At 32.6% G+C, this 18,854-nt stretch overlaps 1 protein-coding gene and 1 long non-coding RNA gene across 2 annotated transcripts in view; one reads left to right on the top strand and one right to left on the bottom strand.

Annotated features, from left to right (window-relative positions):
- Positions 1 to 18,854, top strand: part of LOC147020885 (B-cadherin-like) — a 177,919-nt gene that overhangs the window by 45,567 nt on the left and 113,498 nt on the right. The gene's annotated exons all lie outside the window — the stretch shown is intronic.
- On the bottom strand, positions 4,510 to 7,958 carry LOC147020887 (uncharacterized). Its single transcript, XR_015061991.1, has 2 exons — positions 6,717 to 7,958; positions 4,510 to 6,619 (listed from the first exon to the last, which is right to left on the bottom strand). It is a non-coding gene; the product is annotated as an uncharacterized LOC147020887 (long non-coding RNA).

Below are 18,854 nucleotides of genomic sequence, written 5' to 3'. Positions count from 1 at the left end.
TACAAATGGTACAAAAAGTTTTGAAATAAATAATCAACAAACCTATTTGAATCTCTCCGAAAGTTTCTTGTTGTGTAAATTTAAATTCACTAAGGCTGGGAATAACACAAACGCTACACTTGTAAATGATTTCTTCTGGAAAATGTTTGATAGTGTGCGATTGTATATTGGAACACAAGAAGTTGAAGCGGTTGATTATGTCTCTGCTGTATCTGAAATGATGAAATTTACACTCTATACATTCAGTGATAGAATGGGAAAGGGGTCTGTCGAAGGTTTTATTCCTGATATGTCAACGGGAACAAACACAGACCCTGGATATATTCAAAGGAAAGGAATGTATAATGATGATACAAAAGCAGAAAATAGTTTTACTGTGGCAGTTCCTCTTAAAGGTATATTTGGATTTTGTGATTATGATAAAGTTCTGTATGGTCTTAAAATTAGATTTCAACTACAAAGGAATGATAATGAAAATAGATTGCTTTTTGGTGTTGGTAATGCTTTTGGTGATCAGAATAAATTTGTAATTGAGGAGATGAGTTGGTATATCAGTGAATATACTCCTAATCTTAAAACAGAAGAGATGTTGAATCGAAGACTTAACTCAAAAAAACCACTCAGTGTATCATACCTCAAAAGAAGATGTCAACACGTTAAACTCAATCAAACTACTTACACGTGGAATTTGGGTGTTCTGGAAGGAAAGCCACGATATCTGTGGATGATTTTTAAAAAGCCAGATGGTGATACTGCGACTGATAAGAATAATGCATTGAGTGATAATGCTAAGGTGAAACAACTTCGCGTTTCTCTAGATGGAACATTTTATCCACGAGATAGATTGGAAATTAATTGGGAAAAAAATGATTTTGCTGAAGCATACAAGTCTTACCAAAAGGTGTGTGAAAGCAATGGAAATAAAGAACCTATTTTGGATATGACAGCATTTAAAAGTTTGTATACAATCTATACGTTTGACCTGAGCGCTCAAAAAGAAACTATAAAGTCTAATCGAGTGGATACTTCCCTATACATTGAAAGAGGAGAGAGTGAAGAAGTTGATACATATTGTTTGCTTTTGGAAGAAACAGAATTGCAGATTAATACAGATAATGGTGTGATGATTAGTCTCACATAATTTTTTGTTAAATAAATGAGTGGCAAAGTACCAACTGGGGTATATGTTAATCAAATCAATCTTCATAAACTATCATCTTGTGTTCAAAATCAAAAGCCTTGTACGATTAACGTTAATACAATTCAGAGAAAAGGAGCAGTAAGAATTGATGTTTTGCTCACAAGAGAACAGGTTAAAATCTTGAATGACACTGGCTCACTTAAAATTAAAATGACAAAACCAATGTTAAAAAATATTCAATAAGAGAGACGAGTGGAGGATTTCTCCCATTTCTAATTCCTTTATTTGCTGGTTTAAGTGCGGTTGGAGCATTGACGGGTGGTATTTCAACAGCGGTCAAAACTGCCAACGAAAGGAAGGCTCAACTCCAGGCTCAAAAAGAATTGGAAAGACATAACAAAGAGTTGGAGAAACAAATTAGTGGAAGTGGTGTAATTGTAGATTTTGCTGAAAAACTTGAAGGTCTGCCTGATAAAGCGAGATTGTTAGTTGGAGATATGCTTTCTTCTATAGCACAAGCAGGTGTAAAATTAACGAAAAGAGGTAATGGATTATATCTTTCTAATAAATAAATGAGCATTGATGAGTGGTTGAAAGAATTTGGAAAGAATACAACATCAAATTTACAACTTGTCAAATATTGTAAGAAATTAAAAATTCATAATGTGGTTATTTGTATGAGAGATGAATTAACAAATGTGTCGAAACATACAAAGAATATTATTATGAACTTAGAAGATAATGATGGGAACGGTTCTCATTGGGTTTGTATTTTTAATAGTCAAGACAAATATTATTTTGATAGTTTTGGTCTTCCACCACCTGTTGAAGTCATAAAATTCTTACAGAATGGTGTTTATCAAACATTTCAAGTCCAAGAATTAAATTCCAAGTGTTGTGGTCAATTATGTCTATATGTGTTATTTCAACTCAACAAAAATAAAAAATTTTATGATATTATTTTTAATCTAATATAAATGACTTATGTTGGTAAAGATGGTTCTATCTTTGGTGTATCTCAAGAACTGGATATTGATTTATCAAATTATTATACAAAGGCACAGGCTGAACGATATAAATATAATATAAACAAAAATATTAACATGAAAAATGCTTATAAATTAAAAAATTATCCAAGCCCGACTGACGCGAATGACTTGGTGAGATTAAGCGATTTATCACAATATATATACTTAAATAAAACGGCTGTGTATTCTAAAGATACAGAAGTGTTGATATTATCTCCAGGTCATACAGAATTCACAGTTCGAATTAAAATAAATTTTTATAAAGAAGGGCGTATCGTTTGTATGAGAATAGAACAATGGGGGTATGATATGAATGATTTAGGGTATAATTGGTCATTTAAAATTAACCTCGAAGACCTGGAACAATTAAATCAGTCTCGTAAGGAAGAATATTATCCACTTGGTATCGAGAATGAGTTTTGTGGAGCCACGATTAGTAAACAACAAATAAAAGAATTTAATAAGGGTAAATATAATAATGGTTTTGCCCTTGTTTATCTCATGAAAACAGAAAAAACAGGATTATATATAATAAGTAAGGAAATACAAAATGATTTAACTATGGGAAGATGGGGAGGTGTTTCGTGCCATAATATTATTCTAACATATATTTCTAATACATAAATGACAGCAAGAAGGCTTCAAGAAAATTATCATTTCTGTGTTCAAGCATACCTTCAAGAAAAGGGTATTCGGTATTTTAATAAATATGTTCTACAACATAAGAATGAGGTATTTTCAATAAAAGATTGGCATTATGCTGATGTTGATAAACCAACAACTTTAGATTTAATTAGAATGTTAAATAATGAAAAAATTATAAGGTTAAGAAAAGGTAAGGCTCTTTTAGAAATTCAAAAGAAATTTTATTGGTATCCTGTTGTAAAAAATTATTTTGGATACAGGAATAACAAGAAATCCTGATGAATATATGTAGAATATTCTATGGGGTGTAAACGATTCAAGTATAGTAAGGGATGAGGAAGGAGTTGAAGAAGAGAGGGAAGAGGAGGAAAAGGAGGAGGAGGAGAGAGAGAAGGAGGAAAGAGAGAAGAGAGAGAGGGAGGAAAGAGAGAGAATGAATAAATATCAAAATATGGAAACCAGTGAGATTCAAAAAAGAATAGAGGTATTAAAGAAATTAACTTATCTCACCAGGGAGGAATACAAAGAATTAAAAAGTCTATTTGCAATACTTTCGACAAGACTATCGACATCGAGAAGACATGTATTTTAATTCAAGTTTTTTCTTAAATAAATGGAGGAGAGAGTGAAGGCATTTCTAAGGATTCTTTATGTTTTAAAAATTAAGATTCAAATGTGCATGTTGGAAACTAAAAAGGTTTTTGCACTCTGCAGAAATTTTTCTCATAAATAAATGAGTTATTGTCTCAAATGTAAAAAGAAAACTAATACTAAAAATATTTCATATATTAAAAGTAAAAATAACAGGGTTATACAAAAAGGTATATGTTCGGTGTGTGGTTCAAAAAAATCAATTTATCTCCAAACACAAACTCGGAGGAGATATACAAAAGTTTTTATCAGGAAGTAAATTTACAACTACTGGAATACCAGGGGAATTACATCTTCCAGGGTATTCTTTCTGTGGTCCAGGCACAAACTTGGATAAAAGATTAGATGAGGCAGACAATCCTAAATCCTGGAGTAAACCAATCAATAGAGTTGATGAAGTGTGCATGAGACACGATATTGATTATGGGAATACCACAACGTTGGAAGAAAAGCATGAAGCCGATAGAGAAATGTTATATAATTTGTCTCTGATACAAAATCCAACCTTGAGAGAAAAAGTTGATAGGTTCATCGTGAAGAAGATGATTAGTGCTAAATTGAAACTTGGACTTGGAAATTCAAAAAACTTATAGGCTCTAATGATGCCATTAAGACTGAAGAGCAATTAGCTGATGAATTACATAAACCAATATTCACAAAGTTTCAGAGAAGGAAAGTTTATTCCAAGGAAGTTGATTATATCTGGTCTGCTGATTTGATTGAACTCAATAATGATAAGGGGTACAAGTATGCTTTAACCGTTATTGATTTGAGGAGTAGATATGCGTGGGTTGTCCCTTTAAAAAACAAAACAGGTAATACTCTTGTGTTAGCTTTTCAACAGATATTTAATAAAAGTAAGAGAAAACCTAAGAAATTGTGGACTGATGAGGGTAGAGAGTTTTATAACAAGACATTTATGAATTTTTTAAAAAATAACAGTATTACATTATACAGTACCTTTAATGAAGGGAAGGCAGTTGTTGTTGAACGTTTTAATCGTACCTTAAAAGAGAGACTATATAAAAAATTCACACAACTCGGTTCACAACAATGGTTATCTTTTATTCAGGATATTGTGGATAAGTATAATGACACGATTCACACGTCAACGAATATGAAGCCATCAGAAACATTTACAAAATTAAAATATGAAAAAGAGATTAATGTCAGAAAACCTAAGTTCAAAGTTGGTGATATCGTAAGAATATATAGGTGGAAATCTCATTTTGAAAAGGGTTTTACTGAACGATGGACGAAAGAACTTTTTAAAATTGTTGATGTAATAGATACAGTTCCTTGGACTTATAAAATATATGATTTGGAAGGGGAAGAGATTTTAGGTTCATTTTATTCACAGGAATTACAAAAGACAAAACTAAGCAGATAATACACCTTTGTGGACACTCGAGGGCCAAGTCCGAGGTGTATAACAGTATATAATGTGTGTCAAGGGGGACGTTCTTAGATCTGTGAACCCCAAACACAGAATCCTCAACTGAATAGTCAAGGCTTAACTTTTGTTTGTGTGTGTGTGCAATGGGAGCAATAGGTTGGCGCTTCACTCCCTCCTACTATACACCGTTGTGGACACTCGAGGGCCAAGTCCGAGGTGTATAACAGTATATAATGTGTGTCAAGGGGGACGTTCTTAGATCTGTGAACCCCAAACACAGAATCCTCAACTGAATAGTCAAGGCTTAACTTTTGTTTGTTGATGTGTATGTGTGTGTGTCCCAACCCTCACATTCAAAATCTCAACCCCAACCCTCACATTCAAAATCTCAACCCCAACTCAATCCTCGCCCAACACAATGTCTTTTTCAAAATGAGATTTCCACCTATATATATATATATATTTTTACGTTTTTTTTTTTCTTCTTCCAATTCTGTCTTTTAAGGCTTTCAGGTTTGATGACGTAGAAAGAGGGAGTAAGCCTGCACTTTCTTCCCAGAACGAACAATGTATATTTTTTGTTTTTTTCTCTTCTTCCAATTCTGTCTTTTAAGGCTTTCAGGTTTGATGACGTAGAAAGAGGGAGTAAGCCTGCACTTTCTTCCCAGAACGAACAATGTATATTTTTTGTTTTTTTCTCTTCTTCCAATTCTGTCTTTTAAGGCTTTCAGGTTTGATGACGTAGAAAGAGGGAGTAAGCCTGCACTTTCTTCCCAGAACTTTCTTGATCTTGCTCCCATCAAGCACCATCCGACAAAGAACTACATCGATAGGTTTAGATCCCAAAGAGTGATAGCAACTCCAAAAGTCTCCAAAATATAAATAAATAAAATAATAATAATAATAAATAAATAAATAAATAAATAAAAGCCCCCAAAAAAGTTTCAAGTGTCCAACATAAACCCAACTTTCCAAGTCTTCAAGGTATAACCACATTCCCGTTGAGTTTCCAAGATATGTATCACATTGTGAGTTATCAATCCAGAACCCACATTTCAAGTATTCAAAGTAAAACCAACTTACAAAGTCTCTTAAGGATAACTCATTTACTGATTTTTTCAAAATTTGTGAGTCTCCAAGGTAGGCCCCATATTTAGAACCATCTTGGCAGAACCCTTTTCCTGAGTCTCCAAGGTAGTTATTTAAACCATCAAGGCAGAACTCATTTACTGATTTTTTCAAAATTTGTGAGTCTCCAAGGTAGGCCCCATATTTAGAACCATCTTGGCAGAACCCTTTTCCTGAGTCTCCAAGGTAGTTATTTAAACCATCAAGGCAGAACTCATTTACTGATTTTTTCAAAATTTGTGAGTCTCCAAGGTAGGTCCCATATTTAGAACCATCTTGGCAAAACCCTTTTCCTGAGTCTCCAAGGTAGTTATTTAAACCATCAAGGCAGAACTCATTTACTGATTTTTTCAAAATTTGTGAGTCTCCAAGGTAAAACTTGTATTCTGGCTCATCAAGGTATAACTTGTTCAGTGGGTATTGTCTTGATAACTCACAATGAGTACTATTGCTGTAAAACTCTTTTTCAGGATTTTGCTGGTCTCCAAGGTATAACTCTTTGGTTGGGTCATCAAGGACGAACTCGTTCTGTGGGTCTTGGTCGCTCATAAGGTCTTCAACCAAGCCAACAATTTCGCCCCAAGTTGTAGCAAAAGCAGTATTTTCATTTCGTATTTCAGACACAATTTCCTGTGAGAGAAAATAATAATGTATGAATTAAGTTATTTAATTATTAAATGAGTATGCTTCAATCAAAGTTTGAAAATAGGAAAATAAAAAATCTTACCTCAATAGATAAGAGGTTTGAATCCAGTTCATCAACTTGAAGGTTTAGTTCCATAGAAGACAGAGAGTTCCAAGGAACACCAAAGTCATCCCACTCAAGGTCTTCAACCAAGCCAACAATTTTCCCCCAAGTTGTAGCAAAAGCAGTATTTTCATTTCGTATTTCAGACACAATTTCCTGTGAGAGAAAATAATAATGTATTAATTAAGTTATTTAATTATTAAATGAGTATGCTTCAATCAAAGTTTGAAAATAGGAAAATAAAAAATCTTACCTCAATAGATAAGAGGTTTGAATCCAGTTCATCAACTTGAAGGTTTAGTTCCATAGAAGACAGAGAGTTTGAGACAAGCACACAGAACACCATTGCCAGCAAGAACAAATGTTTAAAATGGAGCCTGGGTTTGAAGCTTTTATAGAGAAAGACTGGTGGGTGTGGTTTCCTTTGGAAATTCCCTGGGCAAGCCTAGGCAAGCCTTCATTGGGAAATTTTTCAAAACCATAACATCCTGTAATTTTCTAGTGATTTCTTTGTGAGTCAGAGATGAACTGGAAATGATGTAAGAGTGGGCGGGGCTTAGCAAAAGTAGGCGGAGCTTAGGAAAAGTGGGCGTGGCTTAGAAAAAATACCTTATGAAAAGTGGGCGGAGCTTAGCAAAAGTGGGCGGGGCTTAGGAAAAGTGGGCGTGGCTTAGAAAAAATACCTTATGAAAAGTGGGCGGAGCTTAGCAAAAGTGGGCGGAGCTTAGGAAAAGTGGGCGGAGCTTAGGAAAAATACCTTATGAAAAGTGGGCGGAGCTTAGCAAAAGTGGGCGGGGCTTAGCAAAAGTGGGCGGGGCTTAAAGAAAAGTGGGCGGGGCTTATTGAATACCTTGTGGAAAGTGGGCGGGGCTTAACAAAAGTGGGCGGGGCTTAAAGAAAAGTGGGCGGGGCTTAACAAAAAATAACCTGTGGCTCAGGAGGTGGTCAAACAAGAGCATTAAGAGAAGTTTATCATTTCGTAATGGCACAAATGGGGTATCTTAAAAAATATAAAGATTCAAATGTTTTGTTTGTCAATATTTTAGATGGGGATTATTGTGCAAAGAAAATTAAACTATTGAAGGAATTTGAGAATGAACAAATCTTTATAGGTTCAATGAGTGAGCTGTTCAACCCCCAGGTGTTCAATTCAATGAGGTTCAACCTCCAAGTTAAAAGGGGAGACAAATAAATATACCTTGGGATAAAAAGGGGGGTTTATTTTTAGGGAAAAAAAATATAAATCGCTGAAAATCCCCCATTCATTTACATGGGGAAAAGTGAGCCAGAATCAGTATTCTTACCCTACTTACATCAATATCTTTGATAAATCAAGAACTGCTGTTCAAGTTCTTCAAAAAAAGAATCAAAAAAAAAAATGTTCTTCAAAAATCAAGAACTTTTTCATATGAATTGCAGAAAAGTTCTCTGAAAAAACCTCTTCTCTCTCAAAACTTGGTTTATTTATCAATCTCGAAGCTTCTTTCCAAGATGTTGCGAATCTAATGTTTTGCCTGTTTCTAACATTTTCCATAGTCTTTCCAAATACAGCATTATTCATTAATTTATAAAACTCCCCTTCAAATTTTACTTTTGTATTTGCTCTCATATCTGTATTGAATTGAATATACTTTTTCACCCAAGGACTTTGTTTAAATTTTAAAACTCTATGAATTTTAGCTACTCTCAATCCTTCTCTCAAAAACTGTTTTAAGCTTCTCTGATGTAAAACATATCCCTCTTTATCATAGAATGTTGTTAATAACTTTTCTGTTGATTTGCCTTTAATATTAAAACTTTTATGATTATCACTGAACCATTCTTTCTTTGGGGTTTCTTTCTCACATGCAAAAGGAAGGTCTTTATGCTTATTATGAAGAACACTCGGGTACCTCAAATCAACTTCAAAATAATAACCTTCTTCTTCGTCATTCAATTCCTCTTGAGAAGAAATAACAATATTCATCAAAGCCTTTTCATAATCCTTTTCTTCCACCCACTCTAATTTACCATAAGGCAGAGATTGAGACATTGCCCATCCATACAAATTATTAGCATCAAAATACATCAAATAATTACTATCTTTTTCACTATCATAATTTGGGAGATATTTATTATTTGCTTTCGCATATCTTTTTGAACATACTTGTGATATTCCACCTCTCTTGGACTTCTCAATCATCAAAAGCATATCAACATCACTGATTAAATCTATATCTTGTTTTGTCATTTTCAACATTGCACTCCAAGCTAAACCAGGAGCTGTGAAATAGTGGGCAGGATCTAATCCATAACAATTTTTATTATGACAGAGTGATCTAAAAGCTTCAAACACATCAGCTAACAATAAAACATCTGTTTTTAGATATAAATCATGATATTCTCCAAGGTTCTTTATCTTAAATAATTTCCATATTTCTTGTGCGTGTTTATATTCCTTATCACTTATCTCTTCTTCGTAAAGGTTATTATAGAAACTTTCTTTTGATGGAAGTTGTGTTTCTTTAAATCTCATAAATGAATCCATATAATCATAAGGATAAATTCCCTTACTTGTAAGAATTTTCTCTTTACTTTGAATTTCATTCCTTGTTTGAATTTCCTCTCTCGTAAGAATTCCTTCTTTAATCAGAATTTCATCTTTAATCAGAATTTCCTCTTTAGTTAGAATTTCATTCATTGTTCGAATTTTCTTTATAATTAGAATTTCATCTTCAGTTAGAATTTCTTCATTAATTAGAGTTTCCTCTTTACTTTGAATTCTCTCTTTAATCTGAATTTCCTCTTTAGTGAGAATTTCCTCTTTTGGAAAGAATGAATTAAGATTTGGAAAAGAGTCCGTGGAGCTTAGATTTGATGCGTGGAAGGCTCGTGGTGTTCCCATAAACTTGTAAGAATCAAGAAACCGAATACGAGTTATAGGTTTTGTGAATATCATTTTTGTAAATGAAATATACTTTTGACTTGTGTTGGTTATGGCAGAAATATTCCCTGGTGTTTTTGAAAGTTCATTTATAAATAGATGTGTATCATAGTTGGTGCTGTTGTGAAGAAAGACTGGAATAAAAGAAGGTAATTTATAATTAAGATTACAACAGGAATGAGCAGGACCTCTATATTTACCAGTAAGATGACAATGATCCCTAACTTTAGACTCCTTAATTTCCCCCTCACAAATATGACAGATATTGTTCTTTCTAAATTCTAATTTTTCTTCTTTGGTTAATTTCATCGGTTCATTTGTTTCTTTCATTAATTTAGTGAGTCTTATACAATCCTTTTCTAATCGTTTTACAAACTCTTGTGAAGCTTTTTTTCCACGATAATGTTCAAGTTTGTTATACTTTTCTCCAACAGATGATTTGATATAATAACAGAAACAACAAGGAATATGTTTTTGATATTTATTTGTATATGATTCTTTTGGATTAGGAGAAGCAGTATTAATCTTTTTAAGGATACACTCAAAATCAGCGTATATCACAAATGGGTGCATGATAGATTTATTATAATCTTCAAAAGAAATCTTTTCACCAGGTTTAGGCATTGTAATTACAGCTGATTTATGATTACTACAATATTTTGAATGTTGTTCTAATCGTTCTTTTGTATGAAATGAATTAAGACATCGCTTACAAGGATATATTTTGTTTGCTGTTCTGAATACCTGAGAAGAGATTAATCTTGATAAATTATTGATGTATGTGTAATGTGAATTCTTTCCAACACTAAAATATAAAAGATCAATGTGTGTTTCTTCATTTTTATAGTTGTTTGAAATTTTTAATATTTGAACTTTGTTTGTATCCGTTAATCCATATACATTAATAGAAAGATTATTCTTTTTCTCAAATTTAGGAATATCTGTTAGTGGCATTGGGAATTTAAAATCTTTAATGTCCAAGGTATTCTCATATTTCATATATTGTTTTACTCTTTCTGAATTACATTTTGGTGGATGTAAGTGAGCAAGAACAGACCAGAGAAAACATTTATTATCATTGTTCTTAATATTAACAACTGCCTTCTTTAGTTTTATTTCTTTTGGTAATTCAATATAAGAAGAAGCTTTAAGAGGGTTTGATTTTAGAATGTGTATATCTAAAAGATGATTTTTTTAATATTGAATCCACTTCCTACCACTGTATTATCAACATCCTCCTCTTGTCTTGATAGTTCTTCATAAACCCCACTATTCAAAAAATCTTGAAATGATGTTATAAAATGAAGATCTGTTCTCATATAAGGAGTTTGTTCTTCATCTTGTCTTTTCATATTCATTTTCACTCCCATATAAAACTTTAAAGTTTTCATTTCTTTTAATGTCTTTTTAATAAATTTTTCAACATCGGGTTTCACTATTTCAATTGATTCAGCTATTGATGATGGACCGGGTTCTCCAAATTGAAAAATCCTTATTTTTATATGCCCTTTAAATGCCCCATCAGTGTTTTCAATATAATAGTCTCCCTTTACTTTAAACTCATTTTTCTTGTGTTTTTGTGATTGAAGATGTTTATTATAACTACTCTTCAAAACATCCTTTGAACAGATATCACAATGTTTTCTTTCCAACTCAAGAGGAGATATTTTATGAAACAGATTAAATGTGTGTTTGTTGGTTCGGAGGTGTTTTCTATAATGTTTATATTTGTGATTACAAACATCGCAGTATGTTGTATTCACCATATTTATATAATAAATCTTTATTATAAATAAAATAATAATAAATATTTTATTATAAATATTACATATTTTATTATAATTATTTTATTATAAATAAAATAAAATAATTATAATAAATATAAATAAAATAAGAAGATAATCACAGAATATACATTGTTTATAGGCTTTTGACTCTGTGTTTAATCCCCGTCTTTCACACGCAGGACAATTCTCAAATTTGTCATATGGAGAATCAGGAAAGTCTAGCATATTTATAAAGTAAAACTTTACTTAAACTGAAATTCATCTATACCTTCAGTTGTATATTACCATCGATATCGATATACTTTTTTTCATTATCAGATTCAACGACAACATTTTTTATATTAAAGGTAATTTTAAAATGATCGTTAATTACTATTGAACGAAATGTCATTTCACCTGATATATTAACATCCTTTATTTCATCAGGATTTACATCTTTAGGGTTGTTGAAAAAAATACAAATTTCTCCTTGCATATTACAGATGGTCTTATCTTTTCTTTCTAAAGCTTCATCCATAAGGTTTTTGTTTTTTGATACTTTTTCTTGTTTCATTGCTTTTTCTAGTTTTGAATATATTACTAGAAGGAGAGGAGAAATTTTTGTTAGAGATACCTTAATTGATGTTCTACCAGGTATACTAAAAGCCCTTCCACTGAAGGAAATTGAAGAACTCATATTATTTACCATAATAGTTTTTATCCAATAGTTGTTATATTTATCTTTGTTCAATTTTACATCCTTGACATATTTCTCAGTATCTTTAACAAATGTAGAGATTGATTGAAACTTGTCTTTTGTGTCTTGAAACATTGTATTTATTAAGTGAAAAAGTTGGAGGATAAAATGGTTTTAAGCACAGATTCACCTGTAAAATAAACGAAATTTTCATCAAGAAAATTTTAGTTTAAGCAAAGATTTATTATATAAATATGGTGAATACAACATACTGCGATGTTTGTAATCACAAATATAAACATTATAGAAAACACCTCCGAACCAACAAACACACATTTAATCTGTTTCATAAAATATCTCCTCTTGAGTTGGAAAGAAAACATTGTGATATCTGTTCAAAGGATGTTTTGAAGAGTAGTTATAATAAACATCTTCAATCACAAAAACACAAGAAAAATGAGTTTAAAGTAAAGGGAGACTATTATATTGAAAACACTGATGGGGCATTTAAAGGGCATATAAAAATAAGGATTTTTCAATTTGGAGAACCCGGTCCATCATCAATAGCTGAATCAATTGAAATAGTGAAACCCGATGTTGAAAAATTTATTAAAAAGACATTAAAAGAAATGAAAACTTTAAAGTTTTATATGGGAGTGAAAATGAATATGAAAAGACAAGATGAAGAACAAACTCCTTATATGAGAACAGATCTTCATTTTATAACATCATTTCAAGATTTTTTGAATAGTGGGGTTTATGAAGAACTATCAAGACAAGAGGAGGATGTTGATAATACAGTGGTAGGAAGTGGATTCAATATTAAAAAATCATCTTTTAGATATACACATTCTAAAATCAAACCCTCTTAAAGCTTCTTCTTATATTGAATTACCAAAAGAAATAAAACTAAAGAAGGCAGTTGTTAATATTAAGAACAATGATAATAAATGTTTTCTCTGGTCTGTTCTTGCTCACTTACATCCACCAAAATGTAATTCAGAAAGAGTAAAACAATATATGAAATATGAGAATACCTTGGACATTAAAGATTTTAAATTCCCAATGCCACTAACAGATATTCCTAAATTTGAGAAAAAGAATAATCTTTCTATTAATGTATATGGATTAACGGATACAAACAAAGTTCAAATATTAAAAATTTCAAACAACTATAAAAATGAAGAAACACACATTGATCTTTTATATTTTAGTGTTGGAAAGAATTCACATTACACATACATCAATAATTTATCAAGATTAATCTCTTCTCAGGTATTCAGAACAGCAAACAAAATATATCCTTGTAAGCGATGTCTTAATTCATTTCATACAAAAGAACGATTAGAACAACATTCAAAATATTGTAGTAATCATAAATCAGCTGTAATTACAATGCCTAAACCTGGTGAAAAGATTTCTTTTGAAGATTATAATAAATCTATCATGCACCCATTTGTGATATACGCTGATTTTGAGTGTATCCTTAAAAATATTAATATTGCTTCTACTAATCCAAAAGAATCATATACAAATAAATATCAAAAACATATTCCTTGTGGTTTCTGTTATTATATCAAATCATCTGTTGGAGAAAAGTATAACAAACTTGAACATTATCGTGGAAAAAAAGCTTCACAAGAGTTTGTAAAACGATTAGAAAAGGATTGTATAAGACTCACTAAATTAATGAAAGAAACAAATGAACCGATGAAATTAACCAAAGAAGAAAAATTAGAATTTAGAAAGAACAATATCTGTCATATTTGTGAGGGGGAAATTAAGGAGTCTAAAGTTAGGGATCATTGTCATCTTACTGGTAAATATAGAGGTCCTGCTCATTCCTGTTGTAATCTTAATTATAAATTACCTTCTTTTATTCCAGTCTTTCTTCACAACAGCGCCAACTATGATACACATCTATTTATAAATGAACTTTCAAAAACACCAGGGAATATTTCTGCCATAACCAACACAAGTCAAAAGTATATTTCATTTACAAAAGTGATATTCACAAAACCTAAAACTCGTATTCGGTTTCTTGATTCTTACAAGTTTATGGGAACACCACTCGCCTTCCTCGCATCAAATCTAAGCTCCACAGACTCTTTTCCAAATCTTAATTCATTCTTTCCAAAAGAGGAAATTCTCACTAAAGACGAAATTCAGATTAAAGAGAGAATTCAAAGTAAAGAGGAAACTCTAATTAATGAAGAAATTCTAACTGAAGATGAAATTCTAATTATAAAGAAAATTCGAACAATGAATGAAATTCTAACTAAAGAGGAAATTCTGATTAAAGATGAAATTCTGATTAAAGAAGGAATTCTGATTAAAGAAGGAATTCTCACGAGAGAGGAAATTCAAACAAGGAATGAAATTCAAAGTAAAGAGAAAATTCTTACAAGTAAGGGAATTTATCCTTATGATTATATGGATTCATTTATGAGATTTAAAGAAACACAACTTCCATCAAAAGAAAGTTTCTATAATAACCTTTATGAAGAAGAGATAAGTGATAAGGAATATAAACATGCACAAGAAATATGGAAATTATTTAAGATAAAGAACCTTGGAGAATATCATGATTTATATCTAAAAACAGATGTTTTATTGTTAGCTGATGTGTTTGAAGCTTTTAGATCACTCTGTCATAATAAAAATTGTTATGGATTAGATCCTGCCCACTATTTCACAGCTCCTGGTTTAGCTTGGAGTGCAATGTTGAAAATGACAAAACAAGATATAGATTTAATCAGTGATGTTGATATGCTTTTGATGATTGAGAAGTCCAAGAGAGGTGGAATATCACAAGTATGTTCAAAAAGATATGCGAAAGCAAATAATAAATATCTCCCAAATTATGATAGTGAAAAAGATAGTAATTATTTGATGTATTTTGATGCTAATAATTTGTATGGATGGGCAATGTCTCAATCTCTGCCTTATGGTAAATTAGAGTGGGTGGAAGAAAAGGATTATGAAAAGGCTTTGATGAATATTGTTATTTCTTCTCAAGAGGAATTGAATGACGAAGAAGAAGGTTATTATTTTGAAGTTGATTTGAGGTACCCGAGTGTTCTTCATAATAAGCATAAAGACCTTCCTTTTGCATGTGAGAAAGAAACCCCAAAGAAAGAATGGTTCAGTGATTATCATAAAAGTTTTAATATTAAAGGCAAATCAACAGAAAAGTTATTAACAACATTCTATGATAAAGAGGGATATGTTTTACATCAGAGAAGCTTAAAACAGTTTTTGAGAGAAGGATTGAGAGTAGCTAAAATTCATAGAGTTTTAAAATTTAAACAAAGTCCTTGGGTGAAAAAGTATATTCAATTCAATACAGATATGAGAGCAAATACAAAAGTAAAATTTGAAGGGGACTTTTATAAATTAATGAATAATGCTGTATTTGGAAAGACTATGGAAAATGTTAGAAACAGGCAAAACATTAGATTCGCAACATCTTGGAAAGAAGCTTCGAGATTGATAAATAAACCAAGTTTTGAGAGAGAAGAGGTTTTTTCAGAGAACTTTTCTGCAATTCATATGAAAAAGGAAAGTATTGTAATGGATAAACCAATTTATATTGGAACAGCAGTTCTTGATTTATCAAAGATATTGATGTATGATTATTTGTATAATGACTTAAAGAAAGAGTATGGTGAAAATGTTTCATTGTTGTATATGGACACTGATAGTTTTATCCTAGATATAAAAACTGATGATGTTTATGAAGATATGAAGAAAAATATTGGAGTATATGATACAAGTAATTTCAGCAAGAAGAGTGAGTTATTTTCCAAAAAGAATGAAAAGGTTATTGGTAAGTTTAAGGATGAGTTGGGTGGAAAAGTAATGAGTGAGTTTATTGGATTGAGAGCAAAGGCATATGCTTATAAGTATGGTGAACAGATTGATAAGAGGTTAAAGGGAATAAAGAAATATGTAATAAAGAAATCAATAACTTTGAGAAATTATTATAATTGTTTGATGAATAAGAAAGAAGAATATAGGAAAATGAATACAATAAGAAGTTATAAACATAACATATATAGTGAAGAAGTAAATAAAAAGGCATTAGGAGCCTTTGATGATAAGAGATTTATTTTAGATAATGGAATAGATTGTGTTCCATATGGATATTGTATGATGGAGTAAATAGAATAGATTGTGTTTTAATGATGGGAAGATGGGTTAGGGTTTTTTAAGGGCTACCGCCGCGTTTTTTCACAATATATAAATGGTTAAACCAAGTATTAATCAAACTAAAGAGTGGAGAAAATCTCAGTCTTGGTATATAAATGGAAAACATAATGAATGTGAAAAATATCAAATAAGTCTTATTGAAAAAATAACTAAAACAAAGGTAAATAAAACAAATAAGCGAATCAATTTAAAAACTAGTAAGTTAGAGGATGTAAAGAAAAAAATGAATATCCTTGAATGGACTGAAAACTTTGATGGTTATCAATTGAACAATGAAAAAACAATTTACTATAATCTCAAAATGATATGTGGCTCAGGAGGTGGCCAGATGAGAGCATTAAGAGAAGTTTATCATTTCGTAATGGCACAAAAGGGGTATCTTCAAAAATATAAAGATTCAAATGTTTTGTTTGTCAATATTTTAGATGGGGATTATTGTGCAAAGAAAATTAAACTATTGAAGGAATTTGAGAATGAACAAATCTTTATAGGTTCAATGAGTGAGCTGTTCAACCCCCAGGTGTTCAATTCAATGAGGTTCAACCTCCAGGTTAAAAGGGGAGACAAATAAATATACCTTGGGATAAAAAGGGGGTTTATTTTTAGGGGAAAAAAAAAGGGAATCGCTGAAAATCCCCCATTCATTTACATGGGGAAAAGTGAGCCAGAATCAGTATATTCACCCTACTGATGGCACTACTCTTCTGCCCTGACTTGACCACAATACTGCACCTCCCTCTGTCCTCAGCCAACTCTCTCCACTCTCCAACCACCCCCTCCTCACACAATCCTCCCATCTCAACCGCAGTCGACCTCTTTTCCTCCTACCTTGCTTGCTCAACCTTTCTGCTCTTTTTGCCATTCTCTCTTCCCCCATCCACATCAAGTGTCCAGCCCATCTCAGCTGGCATTTCACCAAATTTTCCGTCAAGCTCATCTGCACACCAATCTCCTCCCTCAGTTCATCCATCCTCCTTATATCCACCCTCTTAACTCATGCAATCCTCTTGACCTAGTTGTTCTCACAAACCTGCAGCCTCTATTGTCTCCGTCAGTACCACCGTCTCCAGACCATAAAGGTAGGCTGTCATTACACGACATCAGAACCTCCCCCTTTCCATTTCTTTGATATCTTTCTGTCTGCCATTACTCCCTCCCCCCTCCTCCATGAATTTACACCCACCTGAATCCTCCTCCGCACCTCTACCTCGGACTTCCCACCTCCAGTCACTGTTCCTCTCAGATATTCAAACATATTTCCTTGTCTGATCTCCTTCCCTTCTAACCTGATATTCATTTATTTTCTCTGCTGCCTGACCCACATCACCTCAGTCTTCTCCATACTTATCTTCAGCCATGCTTCTGAAATGCCTCCTTCCACTCCCCTCGTACCTCCTGCATCTCTCCCATGCACTCTCCACCACAACAGCCAGATCCTCTGCATACATCTTCCCCATACTTCTCATCAAGGTCACCTTCCTGATTACTCGTTCCATCACCATGACAAACATGCGTGGGCTGACAGCGCTTCCCTGTCTCAAACCAATGTTTACGCTGAACTCCTCAGACATCCCAGGACCAACCAAGACTCTTCCATTCATTCCCTTGTACATCCCTTTGTGGTGGAAAAGAACTCAATTTCCACAAGTTTGATCAGCATACAAACGGAGAATGTTTAATTTCGTATATACGGAGGAAGAACATCCAATGATTCACTGAAACATTCAAATGAACTTCACTGAAACAGAAGCCCGAAGTAATCCCTTTTATACACAATTGGGCATTCCAAGGAATGGGAGGGTGAGACATTTGGGAATTCACCTACAGGATGAGCTGATAAGCATGAGGCAAAATAACTCAAAACTGCAATACATGTCCATTTTAGGTGGAAGGGAGAAAATGACACAATCGCAGCAAAAGTTGCAGTGTTATCAACCAGGTCAACCTGTTTTTATGCAGCGAGCAAGACCTTTTTTCATAGTAAGATATTTGTTTTATTAATATGTTGGTCAAAAGACTCTCGGGAATAGGAAAACATTACTGACAGCCAATTTGACTATCATACAAAAATTTGATTTATAAAGTACCAGCAACAATTATAATTGAGAATACATGAATATAATTATTTTTCTTCCACATCTTCCACCAACCTCACTTCTGCTTCCGACACTCCCATCCATCTCAGTTTCGCCATCACCATCTCTCTCAGGACAGTGCCGTCGACCTTCTCCAGGTCCACAAATTCCAATGCTGTCTCATCTTGCACCTCCAACCTCTTTTCTCAGTGTGAACATCCCATACATTGTCCACCAACCCTTTTTAAAACTTTGCTGCTCTTCTCCGATATCCTTCTCCACACTTTTCTTATCCTCCCATTCAGAATCCTCTTTGGCACCTTTACGACATGACTAAGGAGCGTAATGCCCCTGTCCTTCCCCAGATCTTGAACATCTCCTTTCTCATTCCATATCGACACAATTAACCCTGTCCTACAATCCGGAATTGAACCCTCATACAGT

The sequence above is a fragment of the Eptatretus burgeri genome, chromosome 9 (genome assembly GCF_056783735.1).
Source record: "Eptatretus burgeri isolate ZD-2024b chromosome 9, Ebu_testis_v1, whole genome shotgun sequence".
NCBI classification, from domain to species: Eukaryota; Metazoa; Chordata; class Myxini; order Myxiniformes; family Myxinidae; genus Eptatretus; species Eptatretus burgeri.
This window is presented reverse-complemented; position numbering and strand designations above follow the sequence as displayed.